The sequence below is a fragment of the Columba livia genome, chromosome 4 (genome assembly GCF_036013475.1).
Source record: "Columba livia isolate bColLiv1 breed racing homer chromosome 4, bColLiv1.pat.W.v2, whole genome shotgun sequence".
Taxonomy (NCBI): Eukaryota; Metazoa; Chordata; class Aves; order Columbiformes; family Columbidae; genus Columba; species Columba livia.
Window position 1 is genome coordinate 33,620,745 of NC_088605.1, and position 16,462 is coordinate 33,637,206.

Consider the following 16,462-nt stretch of genomic DNA (forward strand, 5'->3'; position numbering starts at 1 on the left):
CGACCCTCCAGCCAGTTCTTTATCCATTGCAGAGCACACCCATCCAGGCCATGAGCTGCCAGCTTCTCCAGGAGAATGCTGTGGAATACAGTGTCAAAGGCTTTACTGAAGTCTAAGTACACAACAACCACAGCCTTTCCCTCATCTACTAGTTGGGTCACCTTGTCATAGAAGGAGAAAAGGTTGGTCAAACAGGACCTGCCTTTCATAATCCCAAGTTGACTGGGCCTGATCAATATGGTTCTCTTATATGCCTTGTATGTGCCCTATGATGTTACTCAAGATCATCTGTTCCATGACCTTCCCCAGCACTGAGGTTAGACTGACAGGTCTGTAGTTCCCCAGATCCTCCTTCTGGCCTTTCTTGTAGATGGGCATCATGTTTGCCGACTTCCAGTCAACTGGGACCTTTCCAGTTAGCCAGGATTGCTGGTAGATAATGGAAAGTGGCTTAGTGATCGCCTCCACTAGCTCCCTCAGCACCCTTGGTTGTATCCCATCTGGTATTATGGTTACAATCCATTCTGCTCGAGGCACTTGTTGAACACAGTATTGCCGTATATTACCTAGGAATACTCCTGTGTCAAATGGAAATTTCCTACTTTTCATAAGGGAAACCCAAAGCTTTGGAATATAAGAATTATATTTCTAGGCTGGGGAAAGATTATGGCCATGTTTTTCACCAATATTTTCTTATCATGCCTTACCAGCTTCTGTCTGACTGCAGGGTTACCTGACTTTTGGTACATTCATAGCACGTGCAGAGACTAAAATAGTGCTGAGCCGTCACTGTTTTCCTACAACCTATTATATTATGAAAATAAATTTTATAAGAAAATTGAAAATTTGCTAGTAACAAACTTCTCACATTCAGAGAGCTAATCACAGAATTTAAGGTGTAGTTTGTATACAGAATACTGTGCACAGAGCTGATTTTTTCTCACGTTTTTAAACATTTTCTGAAGTTATTTGCAGAATTTTTTATGTTATCTTGCAACTGAATGCAGGCCATTCCTTCAGAGAAAGTCTCTGGAGTTTAGATTACAATTCCTTCACACAATGAAAGAATGAAAAAAAACCAAATCAAAACAAAACAAAAAGAGCACAAAAATACCCAAACACAAACAAACAAACAGAAAACACTACAAAAAACTATTGGTACAGTCAAGGGTGTTTCTCAGCTGTTATTTTACCATTTTTCAACTCTTTCTTTCAGTTAAAATTATGTTAGACTAACCCCTCTTTCTTCTACTTTGACCTGATACAAGCACTAAGGCCAGTAAGCAAGATGAGTCAGAGCAGTTTTCTGCTTTCTTGGTGATTTTCTGTGGAAGTGTGCATTTACGCATGAGAAAGGGAAAAATGAAGCCCAGAAAAGGAGAAGGATAAAAAGCCAAAATGACATCACAAAATATCAACTATAAAAGAGATTTTGCTCAAGAAAGTGAAATGTGGGTGATGTTATCCAGACTTATTTATACACAACAAAGCGTATCAATAGGAAGTTTGAATCTTGTATTTAGAAAATGTGGAACTCCCATGTGAAGCCAATAAAACAGAATGGCTGAGGGGCCAAATCCACCAAAGGAGGAAGACACACAAGTTTTGTTTCTCTAACAAACATCAGTAAAGTTGAATATATATATATATATATATATATATATATATATTTTATTTATTTTTTTTTTAAATGCCTAACAGCATTCATGCCTCTGCATTATTAGGCACTGAGGACAGTCAGTACTCCACACAGCAGAGCATAGGACAGAGTTCTTCCAGCAACTAGAGCTGTGACAGCTGGAAACAGAAGTATAGTCATGGAAAAGAAGTATAGACATGGAAAAGCAAAACAAGCTGCATTTGGTTAATTAGCCCTCCAAATAGAGTAGTTCTTTGGTGTATGCTTCAGTAAGATACATTTTTTTTTTCCTTTTTTTTTTTTTTTTAATCCTACTCAGGTAAAACTAATAATGGCTTTCTCACATTTAGTTCAAGGCACAGGTCAAAAGACTTGCCTTGTTAGTTGAGCAAGTGGGTCTGACCATGCCAGGCAAGTTAGTAGACTGGAAAAGGAGACCTCTTTTTTTCTAAGTCAATGAATTTTGCTGAAGGTAGCAGGGAGGGAAGGATGGGTAGGGATTCAGGACAGGAGGCAAACATAGGGAGTATCATAATAAGAATACAATTAGACACGTGATATTTCAAAAACAGCAACACCAAATCACAAAGGATCTCTTATTAGGTTAGAATAAACTTTCAACTAATTGAGTGAGCACATCCAAGTGCTTTAAAGTGCTTATGATAATTGTTCTCAGCCCTTCCCTCAGTCAAAGGCTTTTTAAATTTTAAGAACATTAAGCCAGTATTTCTGGTAAGACATACCATGATTCCTTCGTGCCATGTATCTGTCGCTTTATAATGTGATAAGTTTGCTTTCAATTTTTAACATTGAATTCATATTTTGTTTATATAAGTCCCAAATTCTTTCAAATCATTTCATCTTAATTAAATGCACTGTGAGCTCTCTCTGTTTTTGCTATTTCTATCCTTTCTTATATTTGCTCTTTCAGCTTCACAGCTCTTTCTACTATATTTGAAAGGACGGTTCCTATAAGGGCATAGCACTCTCCTTTGTTATGCTTTGTTGGATTTTTGTAATCTTTGCAAGAAATAGCCAAAATATACATTTGCATTGAAATAAAAATATTTAAATAATTATTGCCCATTTAACCAATAAAAATACTTTCTTGTAGATGATTTACACGAAAGAAATAATGTCAAATTCTGAAAGTATGGCAAAAGGACATGACATCTTAAGACAGCATCACCATTTTATGTTGTCCTCTGGATGGAAGGACAAACTTTAGCTAGGATGAAGTGAGATGAGGTGGAGAAAAAAAAAGGGATACCTTCCTTCTTCAAGATGCATCATCATGTACCACCTCATCATTTAAGATTTACTTGCCCTCAGGTGCAAATAAGGGAATATTTTATTTTCTGTTCACCAAAGGCTTTTTCATTTATCCGGAGCAGTGGCCAACCTCTGAGTGAGAACTACTGTTCTGAATGAGATGAGCAGAGGTTCTCTCACACTGCAGTTCAAGAGGGAATCATGAAAATACATCAGGAACTGGACATTCACAGTATGTGTTTTTGATATGTCATAACTTCTCCTGGAACTAAGCACTGATGTTTCTTGAGATTCTTGGTGTTTTGTATTTGGCAGGTAATGTAAATTGATGCATAATATGTAAGATACTCCAAAGTGGAATAGGTTATCTAGAATTCTGCCCAAAGACTTGCCGTTATATATGTGTTAGTATTTATATACTCTTATTCACCAAAGTCACGTGACTGTTTAAGTCTTGATTGAGTAATTGCTGGAGTCAAGACTTATAGAACACTATACTTCATGGGTATTTCCTTTATTTCAAATTAAAATATTTGTTATTTCATAATCTGCTATTTATTTGGAAAATCTAGAAACAGGAGAAATAATACTGGATCTGATAATAGAGGTATATAATGCATATGTATACAAAACTTAGATGAAATCTTCCTGATTTGATATGAATTTTTGGACATGGGAAAGTTTATAAGCTGGAGGAATTCTGCAAAGCTGCAACTCTAAAGTGCAGAGGAAACAAGAATTATTTTAGCTACAGGAAACATTTGACATTCATTATTTTTGGCATATCCCTCAGTTCTTGTCCTTTTCAAAGTGCTCAGAAGAATTTGTATTCATAATGATAGTCTGAATGACCCTACACGTAAAAATAAAATCACAGAAGAAGCAAGAAAGCAAATATCATGCTTTCTATGCCTGAGACTTCTACAATAAAGGAAGGGAAAAGAAAATATCTACATGATGCAAAAAATGTCTCTGTGATAAGAAGGGTCACAAAAAAACTTCTGTTTTCCTTTTTCGGTAGGAATTCAGCTGTATATAGGCATAAAATCAGATGCTTCTGTTATTTTTTTAATACAGTGATCATGATAATGTGCATGTCATTAGGACTATCTCCTTAAAAAGTTAGGTCTTTTTAAGTAAAAAAGTAGTCAACATTTTTCTAATGCAACTCCAAAAAGACCTCCTAATGCAACGTATTTTTACAGAGTTAGGTTTGTACTCATTTATCTCATAAAATATCTCTATTTTTATTTCATTTTCTGAGTACTAGATGTCCCAATTTACAAATTTAACATATTAGGAAGTGCATGAATTACAGCCATTTATTTTAAAATTCCATTTTAAACACGGTTTCCAGCCCTCTAACTAGGTCAGGAAATGAGTGAATTTATTCCCCTTTACGGTCTGAAACTTAATAGCAGATTTCAAATGCAAAAAATAAAGAAGGCTCAAAACCCCTAACTACAGTAAAACAAAACTACCCACATCAGAACCATTGTTTATGTTGAAAGATTGACTGATCTTTCCACCTTACTTGGTCATTAAAACAAACAAACAACAAAAAAACAACCCTATGCATGTATTCTTTTATTTTACTTCTGTTTCTTGTCCATTTCAATTACTATCTCATTAAAGCAGGACCTGCTTACCTGCTTACCTCTTTGCAATAGCATGACCTTGGCTATATAGGAGACTTTATCAGTCCTGATTAATATTATAAGCAGTTTGTAAACTGCTGTAGGAACATTTACTTCTATGAAAATATTATTACTTATAGCAGCTACAAATAAGACTCAGATCACCATTCAGTGACTTCTTTCATAAGCAAATGCTCCACAGCTAATATCTTTTCCATCGGTGTTGATATGTATATTCTTCCTTCCCCAGGAAGACTACATGGTAACTAGACAATGCACTGTTCATAAAATATGCCATTCAAAGATGTGCTTTTTTTTAGATCAGCAGGAAAAGTTTGCAGCTCCGTCTATCAAGAGCTTTATCTCAATACAGGCTTTGGGTGACCAAGGGTGTTTCCTGCTGAACCATAGGAAATTGGTGGGAACCATCTTGGTTACCGATTTATATCCCCCACAATCACAAACAATGGATAGAAATTGAGTGAAGATAGTACTTGTAAATCACTGCCATTAAACACAAATAGCTCAGAAGTTCCTAGATGCCACTGGAAAAAAACAAAGGTATCAGGAATGTCTTAGGGACTTTGCTGGATGTGAATACTCCATTGACAGTTGAGGAGGTTTTTATTTTCCATTTCACCACTAAGGCAACAGCAGTAACCTTCTCTGTGGACTTCCCAAAGGCAATTCAGAATTAAACACATCAACAGTAAAAGCTTAACTATAACTTATAATTTGAAAAAGCATGCAGAAAAAGAAACTGTTTAAAATGCCTTTTTAAAATTAAGATTATCTATTGTCAGGCATCTCTTCCATACTGACACAAGGGAAAGGTTTCTCCATTTAATCTGTGAAGTTACAAAAGAGTGTCTGGGTAGACAAAATCCTATTAGAGTAAGTCAATGACTAGTTAGCTTTTCAGCCTTGTTTCCAAGTTGCACTGTCTGCCTGCCGATCCCTCAGTATCCCAAAATGAATTTTGGATCGAGAGGCCATTTTCAAACCAAATTAAGATGAAATTATTCCTACAGTCTCATTAGCAACTGGAAGTGTGAAGAATAGGGTTCCAAATAAGTGCTCCTTCCCCAAATTAGCGAAAGGCTACTGTGTTAGTTCACCTCTGTGAGACATCACATAAACAGCTTGGGAAATAGTAGATGTATGAAGAAGGGAGATGCACTGTATGATGTTCCAGATGAAGTAAACATTCCAGTCATGAGACGCAAAAGCTTAGGAATTGAAGTGTTATAAATTCTGGAACTCATGGAGGTATTCAAGGTGATGAATCCCTTTGAATAAGCTTTATTTTTGCCAGATCTTATTGTTTAGTGCTATTGATAAATGTGATGTATTAGAAATACTAATATAGACTAGACATGAATAACTGAAGTGTTCCAGTGACTTACTGTCCTTGATGACTTCCTGATTTAAAGGCATATGAGAAAACGCCTTCAACAGGCATTATAGTTTTTCATTTATGCACACGTTTATAACTGCAAGAACATGAAGTACATCACACTGCCACAGCTCTATTATAAATAGGCCACAAAGTACAACCAGTGGGAAAATCGACATGGTTATACTTCCATCAGAAAAACCTTCTTCATGGAAGTGGAGTGTTTTGAGGGAAGGGCAACATGCATAAATACCCAGGCCTGGGACCTCAGTACCTTCTGCTGCAATGTGTTCAAACAGCTTCATCTCACTTTCATAGCTTATCTTTTTACCTGTCTTACTACTCCCCACTGTGTATCGAGTTTCAGGCTCTCATTCATTAAAAATGCCAGCCTGAGTGTTCCCTTCAAACACTTCTGTCCTCTCATTGCAACTGCCATGCAAAGACAAAACCACCTGTGGACATCTACGACATCTCTGTTTTCTTTTCTCTCAAAATTTCAATGTGCCTTGTCACCTACAAGCATACCTAGTTGATTCCACAATCATAGCTCTTTTGCTGTTCATTTGCACTAACAATTGTCTTCCACCAGTAACAGAAGAATTGTTGAATTGGGTAATCCTTTATCTTCCTATGAATAAAGCTTATAGCACAGGCCAGGATAAACTAAAAAAAAAAAAAAAAATCAAAAACCCCAACGTTCATCGCATTTTCAAACCCAAATGATTGACAGATTGTACGTATCTGTACTCATAGTAGTGTGCTGTTATGCACGTGTGAGCAATTCCACTCAGGGCAAAAAGATTGTTTCCTGCCTCATAAATAAATGTTTGCATAGTGGGGAGCATTTTTGTGTAGTCTATTAGGTGACCTATTATCCCTACTTTTTCGAAGGTCCATGCTAATTTGTTTCTACCCTTTCCCTGCTCCTCCATGCACTAACCATCATCCACAGTCAAAACATGCTAGATTTTATTTGATAACTCCATTTTGATAAATTACCCAGAAGCACTGTAGCAAGGAAAATTATATTTAAAAAAAAAAAAAAGTAAATGAAGCGATACTGCTTTTTTTTTTTAATTTAAAAATGACTGGTTTTGCTGATGTAATCTTATCTGTGGATTATCTAAATGTCTCAGCTGCTGAACATTTTACAGCAGCTACACCACAATAGGTCCATGACTATAACGCTGACCTTGCCCTTTGGAGCTCCAGCTCAGTTCTGGTTCTGCAAGGTTCTCTGTGTTCACTTTTCCCACTGACATTGGTGAGCATTAGGAGCCCCTAAATATAGATATTTTTTGTAATGGACAATATATCTGTAAACGCATTAGAAAGACACATCCGAGATTCTTGAAACCTCTCAAGCATAAATAGAGATTCCCTTTTCCTTCTCGCAAAAAAAAAAAAAAAAAGACACACTTCTAGACAATTATAATTTTTTTTCTCTGGAAGGCTGTTTTGTCAATATTCAGCTGCTCATTGATTCTCACAGAGATACTGATACAGAAAGTTTCCTACCAGATCTAATCCATCATTATTGAGAAGATTTATATTTCCAGTATTGTGGAGTGCCCTAAACAAAGTAAACTAACTGGAAAGATGTTCTAAAGATTATGTGCAATCTGAAGGTCAATGACCTTATTCACCTGCAACAGCCAATTGTAATTTAGATAGCAGAGTAACAAAATCTTTCTATTATTACTGTTACCAGGTATATTTTGGCATTTTAAAAATTAATATCTCAGTTTAAACTGGATCTTCTAAACTAAATGCTATGGATAAAGTGCATTAGTCACAGTTCTTGTAACACAGAAGTAGAAGACACCAGACAAAATACTTATGCACACAGTTTAAAATGGACAAAACCTCTCTGTTTGAGTAGCGCAGTTACATTGTGGAATTCTTCCAACCAGGACACTTTGAAGGACAGAGTATAAATATGTCTAAACATTGATTAAATTGCAAGATGTGACTAGAAACACCAATTCAGGAAGTTTCTAAGATGTTAATTATTAGAATCTGGGCACTTCTGTTCTTACACTCTTCTCTTACGTAACTGTTGCTGTCTGTCCACTGTCAGACACATGGAATTTGCTGCATGACCTGGTAGTCTGTCTCATTACAGCTTGTCTTATGATCTTAGCACCCAGAAATTTCAGCAATCACCTTGCTGTTTTACTTTCCCAATTCCCTGTCCCTCTCTCCTGTCAGCACAAATACACAGCACCTCCAGATTTTTGTTAGCTTTCATGAAAGAAAAGATGCATCTAGAAGATGCATCTTTCTCCCTGGCTTATTGCAAAGTGGGCATGAGTTAAATTTAAGGTGATCTCTTTCCATTTGTTTGAAGTCTACATGACTGGTACAGAAACCAGGTTGCAGCTCCAGAATTTACATCTTTTCTCAGCAGAACGGCAAATATATCTAACAAGACCTGGTAACAAGTTAATATAATTCTTCTTTAAAATTTTTTTCAAAAACCTTATAAACTTTTCCCCTGTGATGTGTGCTCATTCTTTCTTACAGACACATAATGTAACTGTTGTCACAAAAAAAAAAAATTGTGAGGCAATTCATTGGAAAATTTGACATTTTAGTGCGTAAACATTATGACTGCCCTTGGCACCATATTTTTCATTTATATTTTCATTTCATGAAAACTGAAAGGTGTATTTTTCTCTCTTTTGAATGAATTATTCTAATTTCAGCTGTAGGAAGCCTGTGTTTTCTATATTTAAATCTTTACATTCTTTACAAATGCCTTTAGCTACTGTTATGATGGCATAACACAACTTAACTTCTTTGATATTTTCAAAAATACTCTCTGAAGTTTTGGAAGAAATAAAGCACACATTCATTTGAACGTAAGGTTACAATAAAAATAATCATAGCAAAGTCCTCTGGTATTAATATTGTATCACTTCCTGTTTACTATATTCATTCATAGTAATTTTGAAACAGCAGAAAGATGAAAACTCAATGAATCAAAACAATCCTCCCAAAAATAAAAGTTTTATATATATATATATATACATATATATGTTGTAGTTTGTTGTAAGTCAGATCAGGCCATCCTGGAATTTTCAGAAAATGATCTAACTAGAAACACACAGATACTAGAAAATCAAAACCAGAAATACTGCCCCAATGAAATGGAAATTGTTGAATTCATCCTAACAAATTGACAAAATTTGGGAAATTATCATAAAGCATATATAATACGTAATTAATCTTAACAGAATCACAGACTGGCTGAGGTTGGCAGGGACCTATGAAGGTCATCTGATCCAACCCTCCGCTCAAGCAGGTCCACCTATATGTGGTTGCCTGAGACCATGTCCAATAACATGCTTCAGAAAAATTTCTATCCAACTTTATTTTCTAGCTGGCAGCCAGCAAGCAGTGATGCTCTATATAGAAGCAGGTTTAAAACCTCAGCAAAAAGGCTTTATCTTAGTAGAACAGGTTCCATGGATCATATATACAGATGTAATTGTACAGAAAAGATAGTTTGATTTTACATTTTAACAGATGGTCAAGAAACTAACATACAGAAAAGTATTACATTCAGAGAATGTTATTTAATTTGCTGTTACCTTCTCTGTGTTTAAGAAATGCCAGGTTTGTACTTGTCTCAGCATTCCCAGCTATGCTTGCTCATGGCACAAGCAGTTCATAATTATATGGTTACATATTTTGCCACAGGATCTTGTGCCACTTACTGCACTCAGTGGACAAACACTCAAAAATCTACTATGTCTTCAGTTTTCAAGGTCTCAACCCACAAAATGTTCCCTAAGCATAGTTTTCATGGATGGAATAGACATGCTTAATCTAAGAAGAATTACAAATTAGGGTGCCTGACACTTAAAATTCTTCCAATTTTGAACACATTGACTGTGGCACTTCAGATAATTGCTAAAGCAGAAGCTCTTTCATATTATCTATTGTCTGTAGCTATTTAGCCATGAATAGAAATTGAGTTAAATATTCTACAGTATGGTCCAGGGACATTGTTCGGAGGTTTTGGCATGCTGTGTCACACTCCAGTGAGTTCCCTCTCCCTTTAATATCAAGAGGATTTACATCCCAAGAACTATCATGTGTCCTAATCACATTTTCTCACCGGCACAACCTTTTCACGTGTGGTCAGATCAAGTTTGCTGAAGATGAAATGACTAGACCGCAGTGAATATATGACTAAGAAGTGTGAGTGAAGATTAGGGAAAAATATATATGCGTACAGACACATACACAAAGCCAAGAGAAAGTCATATCACATTGTTTTAGAAGCATATTTGCCTTCAAAAAAGAAAATTGTGATTTCCTAAAATTAATATATAGCTTTTAAAATACTGACAAGGGTATAAAAATCCCTGTATGACCTTTTCAAAGAATTTGAATTCTCAGTTTGGCTGTGCATTAGCTACTCCATATTATGGCTTGAATTTAAAATGTCACATAGAATCACAGTGTGTTTGGGATTGGAAGGGACCTCGAAAGATCATCTAGTCCAATCCCCCAACTGGAGCAGAAATATCTAGATGAGGTTACACAGGAAGGCGTCCAGTCGGGTTTTGAATGTCTCCAGAGAAGGAGACTCCACAACCTCCCTGGGCAGCCTGTTCCAGCAATGCCGAATGAGCAGATACAAAGGCCTGATGGATTCAAGAAAGTCAAAGCAGAACAGAGGTGAAATTTTTGTAGGTTTGGGAACTGCCATTTTATTTTTTGTATTTCTCTCATATACAGAGAAGGGAAGAAGGGTCTAAAATAGAAAAGAGTTTTCTTCACCAGTATTTTAAAACTTCACAGAGTGTGCAAGAGTGATTTGTTTTACACAGACTTTGTGCATGACAAGGGGGAACTTGAGATACAAGTAGGCATTTGGTAACACTAGATGCTGTGACCCAATTATACAATTTTGAAAAGTTTTGTCAACAAGAGGCATGAATTCCTGCATTACAAGAGGGAATACTCATGACCTGTCTCATTTTTCAGTAAGTCTCCCAATTCTATCTAAGGTTATTAGTTAGACAGTATATCCACAAAAGGGCCTAGGCAGCAATTCCTTCGACCTCCTTATCAGACACAGACCATCCCTGAGTGCAGGTAGTTCTTCGACAATCATGAGTTTGTAGGGGTTGGGCTCCTAGTGTGACTGCCAGTTATTCAACATTTTACACAGAAGGATTAACTCCTGATTTCTTAAAATTAAGGGATGCTAAAACCAGATCTTTTGAGGTCTATAACACCAGCCAAAAGTAAAAATCAGTCTTTCAGTTTTTAGTAAAATACGTTACTTGTCTAAATTTCATATCTCACTGTTTTCAGTGTTTATCAATAGATAAAAGTTATCCTGAAGTGTTTGAAAAGATGTGCTGCAGGATCTCAGACATCCTTAGAGTTTGGAAGGAATTTTTCCTCAAGTTGTTTTGACTTGGTGTATTCTCTTCTTGCTACAGTTCAGAAGTTTTAAAAAGTTAACATGTTTGGGAATTAATTGGTTGGCTCACTCTTCTCCTTTGGCTCAGACACACCTCTATCTTATCACCAGTCACTGTTTAGTTGTATAGATATGTGGGGCAGAATCTCTCCTCGTACCACATTGTAAATTTCTTTGCAGCTTTTTGATTTTAAAGTTAATTTAAATCACTCCAGTGTTATCAGTATTACATATCACAAATATTTTTTTCTGGAAATTTCAAAGCAAGCACCTATGCTTTTCTGTGTCCTGTTTGTATTTTGAATTAGTAATTTACCATGTAAATTAGTTGATGATACATAAGCAAGGTACAAAATAATTAGCATGTTTAATTAATAAGACAAGAGTCCCATCAGACTTCATGATTTATGAGAAGCAAAACAATTCAGATGCAAATGTGAATTTCAGTGGTAGATAAAGCATAGTCTTGCAGAGATAGTTTTAAAGGCTTGTAGTATTTCAAGAGATGATGAACTCTTTAGTTAAGAAATTTAGACAGGGAAATATTTAATAGAGATACATATTGAGTTAATATTCAGCTTTTCTGCACAAATGCAGAAAAAATTCCCACCGAGGCTGATTCATTCAAATTTGTCTTAAAATAACAGGTCCAGGTAAGTTCTTTGTCTGCACTATAAACATACAAAAAAAAGGAATCAGGAGCCTTTTTTTCCAGTTCCCATTTGCAATCCCAGTTTGTCCACTGTCTCCAGAGAACCCCCCAAGACACCTGAGGCATTAAAAATTCAGCAGATTTAGTGAGGAAATGGAGCAAACTTGTTGCTTCCAAACCTGAATGTAATCTGACCTGTGATTGCTCAGGAAGTGCTGTGAAGTATGGCAATCATGTAACAAGCACTTCCAAGAGGAAGAACAAGCTTGTTAGAGTCTGAAATATTTCATTTAGATTCTGCAAACACACAAAACTCCCCAACCATAGGCACTTTGTACAGAATCTATCTGGGTTGATTATTTGCAAGATTACCAGGCAATCTTAGTGAGGTCCAAACATTTATCACTGGATATTTCTTTTTGTAGCGGGATCCACTACAAAAACATCAGCTCCAGTCGTGGTGGGGAGGCATTTCGTACCTCTCTCACAGTTGACAGCTGCAGGGACATAGTATAGCTGCTCACTGAAAGCACAGGGAAATAGATTTCCTACAGGAGTGCCAAGAATTTCTTAACTCCAGGACTTTGGCAACATCCAGTCAAACTCTGCTTGTAGTTCTTACCTGGATTCAGCTAGCCTTTGGGTGAGGGGTTATGCTGGACGAAAATTACAGCAGCTCAAAGATTTTCATACCTTGAAGATTTTAGCATTTAATCGGATCAGTGCTTTGATTGGCCTTTAGACATGCAAACCAGTGCTATCAGGCAGTATTAGAACAGCCTGTGTCTAGTTATGTCCTTCAGCTTTTTCTCTTTGATCCTTATTTTGCCCTTGTAATTTCTTTCTGAACTGTTCTCCTGCTCCAGTCAAGCCTGCTGTGAGGAGGCATTGGTCTGCTATATCAAATGTTATCGGCTCTAATGAAGACTTGTCCTTTTTAATGTAAACACTCCACTACATCTTAAATGTTTAGAAGGCACACAAGTCTGCTCCTTTAATGAAATGCTAAAAAAAAAAAAAAAAAAAAAAAGAAAGAAAACGATTCAACCACAGCCTGCAGCATTTTTTTTTTTTTTTTTTTTACTTTGCCCTTCTGTCTTCTGCTTTTTATTTAGTGTGCTGAATACTGCCCTTTAAAAGTTCACTGCACGTCACTGCTGGAGGAGACATGGGCAGCTGTTACTGGTGTACTAAACCCAATTGTGCAGCAGGCATTATCAGCTGAAGACATGCATATGTTCACCTCATCTAGAGGTGCCCATCCTTTGATATATGGGCTGAGGAGATGACTACACCACTGTATTTATAGTTTTCTAACTGACTTAAATCACAGAATCACAGAATGCTAGGGGTTGGAAGTGACCTCTGGAGATCATCTAGTCCAACTCAAGATGTGCTTCAGATTTTTTGGTCTAGTTGTTGCTTCCTTTTTACTCATTATCATCATCCTTCATGTTATAGTCTACACTGTGAAAGAAATTCATATAGAAAGTGTTAGATAAACAGTCAAAATGCAGAAGGAGAGGACAAAAAATGCATGAATAATTCAGAAAACAATACTTACCAAGAAATTAGTGCCAGAGAGAATACAGTTTATGGTAGTACAATGTATGCACAACCCCCAGCATTCCTACAAAACATTGCCTAGCTCCAGTTCCTCTCCAGGAGCCATCTCTATTTGCACTATACCATCCCTGCAAGGCCCCAGTGGATATAGGGTTCATGATATTAAATACATGGCACATAGGTATAATAAGGCAAAATCAGACAATATTAGGACAAAAATCAACCCCAGCTGTGTTCATAGAGGACTTTGTGATTCTGAGACCTGTGTCACATGTCATTGCAAGATAGGAGAGAAACTTCTACTACTCACTTCTTTGCCTGGAAAACAGACGAAATGGAAAGATTGGATGTATTACTTTTGATAAAACTTAGAGCCAGAAAATGAACCCACAGTTTCTAAATAATAGTTTTATGCTCCATCACCAAATAATCCTTTCTTCTGGTCCTGCTCCGAAGTCTGTTTACATGGAGAGATGAATATTTGCAATGTTAATCAGTGCCATACTCCCATTCACCCATAAACACTGCAATACCCAAGCCAGCCGTAAAGACACTCTGTCAGCCTGTGTAGTTCAATTGTTCCTAAGGATGGCAATAACTGCAAGTTCCATAACAAGAGATTACTGCACCTCTTGCTGTTCTGTGTATCTAACAAATTGAGACATTAATTAAACCTTTACTACTTTCTCTCTGTCCATTAATATTTCAGCATAGCTCACTGTAAACAAATACATTAACAGTTAGATCAGTCATGCTGAAGTATCTAATATTGTAGACACAACACGAAGCTTCCTGAAAGGTACATGTAATATCAAAACCCACATATCTCTGTTTCATCTTCTATAAGAAATATTTACATTTAAGCTATTTCCCATTATTTAGTTAGCTATTTATGTCCTGCAACATGTGATGTTTTGCCCTTCAGGTATTAGGGGTATAGGCTGTAGTCTATATTCTTATTTTTTGTTTTCTTCTAGTTGGCTGTGAGATGCGCTAGGACAGGAGAAAGGAACTTTGTACATGTGTACACCTATTTTGCAGAGGTACTTGTTTTGAAAGATTGTCGGGGATTGGCTCAAGGAGCACAGACATGAGTCCACCAAGCAACTGTACGAGCAGAGCCCATTTTAGTTGACATAAGCAGGCCTTAGTTAGCTTGTCTATTAGGCCGTGGGAAAGGGGGGAACGGAAAAGTACTAACTAAGGCAGGGACAGGATATTTTTGAAGAGATAAGAGTCAGAAGAATGCGGGATGCGCATAGCTAGCTAAACCCAAGTAGGTGGAGTAAGTAAATGTAACCTTTTAGTGCTTAGCCTATTAGATAGAGACAAGTATGCATAATTATGGTATTTGGTATAAATGCACGCTATCTCGGGCAATAAAGTTGAAGTATGCTTTATCACTCATATTGAGTCGACCGCATTTCTTCCTCCGTCCGCTCGGGTCTGGAACTCTGATGGGATTTCTCTCCGAAAGATCTGATCCATACAACAGTAAGGAGTATATTTTGCTCAAGAACCGTCCCTGAATAGTTCGCCTATTGAACACTGTAAAAGACAAGGTGTAACTTAATACACATTGAGGAAATGCATAGTGAACAGAAATTTTGATTTTCACAGGTGACTAGAAAAAAAATTCAGGACATAGAGTCCAAAGTTTAAGAAGTAATAAGTAATTAGTAATCTCCTGTTGTAGCCAGTATTTGTGGAGATCACAAAGATTATACTAAGCATGCAGCTCTCTGGTGTTTTACAGAATCTGTTCTGCTTCTTTTGAAGGGCATGCTAAAGGGTTGCCCCTTACATTCATCTCATGAGAAAAGGAAAACAGCTGAGCTATTGACGTACCAGGTTGTAAACTTGTGTAAAACCTTATGTGCATCAGGCTCTCATCCCCCTGATCAGCTACAGGTCAGTTTACTAAATGTAAATTCCTACACAGCTACAGTCTGTACACGTGCATTAAAGTACATACCTGGCAGCAAAAAACAAATCGGCGTTCAATTTTAAGTATTTTATAATGTTGAAAGTGCTTTTATTAGTTGTGTGACCATACAATCTTTCAAAGTACCAGTTATGCACCTATATATATACATATATATATGTAAAATAAAACCAGTTGTACAGGTGTTAGTGTGGTCAGTGGAAATGCTAGTAATATTTCACTTTCACCTTCTAGTCCTTTGTTTTATATCTATACTCAAGGCAGTTGTTTCAGAACTGTGTTTGCTATTCTAGGGTATGTGACACTGACCATTCCTCCACAGTCAGAAAAAGACACGTCACAAGGTCACAGGCAGCTGGGTAAAAGGTCAGTACTGGCTTCATGCTTTTTCGTTACACAAAACTGTATGAATACATACGGCCTCTCAAGAAGACATAATAGCATGGATATAAGGCTTATTCCCTGCAAAACGGGAGTTACCAAAATGCTAGCAAGTCACTATGTAGGCATGCCTGTTGAAGTTACTAATGACAGAGTGGTTCAAATAGTAGATGACAGATGTCACTTAAATATGGATGCATAAAAAAGAGGAAATGATCTCATTTTACCATACCACCTTTGCTTTGCAGGGCTCTGAGGAAACACAAATTGGGTAATTCTGCAGGCAGAGAGAGGTTTTCAGTTAAACATTTTATCAAAAGTGAAAAATAAAGGTGTTATTCCAGAAAGCGGAACACAGGAGTATGTATCAACATGGTGTGATAATGTCACACCCAAACTAGAAATGGTCTATGAGAACCTCAACCCGTGTTAGATGTGTTGAATAGCTAGAATAAAATGCTGAAAGTATAACACTTGCCTGGGTAGTCCCCACACTTAGGATCTGCTGGACACTAGCAGCTTTGA

At 36.8% G+C, this 16,462-nt stretch overlaps 1 protein-coding gene across 7 annotated transcripts in view; it reads right to left on the reverse strand.

Annotated features, from left to right (window-relative positions):
* Positions 1 to 16,462, reverse strand: part of LOC102094577 (coagulation factor XI) — a 139,709-nt gene that overhangs the window by 12,874 nt on the left and 110,373 nt on the right. The gene's annotated exons all lie outside the window — the stretch shown is intronic.